A 1,220-nucleotide genomic window follows, 5' to 3' on the forward strand; every position below is an offset into this window, starting at 1 on the left:
TGGAAGATTTCCTGAGATAGCGTCTCCCTATGTCTTTCTGGCTGGCCTAGAACTACCTATATAGACTAGGTTGGCTTCGAACTTGGGACTTTTTTCTGTCTCTGCTTCCCAAGGGCTGGGATTACAGGCATGAACTACTAATGCCTAGAAAAAAAAATGTAAATTTTAGTTGTAGATTTTATTCCTTTTTCCCTTACCCGTTGTATTTCTTTTCCTTTTTAATCTAGATCATCTAAGCCAGATTTGGGTTAGGTTCTGATTGTAATTCATGTTAAAGTACACCTCTGTAGATCTGAAAAACTAGAAAACAAGTTATTTGCTCTGAAAATACAACAGTGAGGTAAGCATAGGACAATAACAGATATTGCAGTTCAAAAAGGAAGACAATGGACAGAGGGAGAGAAGGCCCACGCAGATGGGAAATGCAACGAGGAAACCCCATTAGACCTCACAGCCTGGGAATTATCATTAGCAGTACATGGCTCTTAAAGATCTTCTTCCCTGTCTTACTGAAAAGAAAACTTTGTTTTGCAACTATGCAATCTTAGCCCATTTCCTGTCTCTGAAGCTTGAGAGCTGTTTGCTTTTTCTTTTCATGCTGTTCCTTTTGGCCTAGGTTGACAATGTTCTGCTGGGGCAAAGTTCTCAAGAACCTTGTGCATCTTTCAGGTGAGCCATGCAGAAAAGGCTCGCTCAGGATTTCTCCTAGGTGTTCTTGTAAATGTTATTTGATTTTGTTGAGGTAGCTGAGAGCTGGTTTTTGGCTTTCCCACTGTGATAGACTGTATCCCCTCAAACAGTAAGCCAAAATAAACCCTTTTTTCCCCAAGTTGGGTTTTGTTTTGTTTTGTTTTTGCGGGGGGAGGCAATCAGGTGTTTGGCCACAGCAATGGGAAAAGTAGATAATACTTCATTGATTTCCAAATGTTCTTTGATCTCATATTTTTCCCCCTTTTTATTCTAAACATCATTGTCAGAACACAATCCAAGAATGGAATCATAGGCTGGAAAGATGGTTCAGTGGTTAAGAGCTCTGGCTGCCCTTTGAGGACTTAGGTTCAATTCCCAGCACCTACATGACAGCTCGCAACTGTCTGTAACTACAGTTCCAAGTGATCTTATACAGACATACATTCAGGCAAAACACCAATGTGTGTGCACACACACATACAAATAATAATAATAATAATAATAATAATAATAATAATAATAATAATAAT

The sequence above is a fragment of the Psammomys obesus genome, unplaced genomic scaffold, assembly GCF_907164565.1.
Source record: "Psammomys obesus unplaced genomic scaffold, mPsaObe1.curated_primary_1811, whole genome shotgun sequence".
NCBI lineage: Eukaryota > Metazoa > Chordata > Mammalia > Rodentia > Muridae > Psammomys > Psammomys obesus.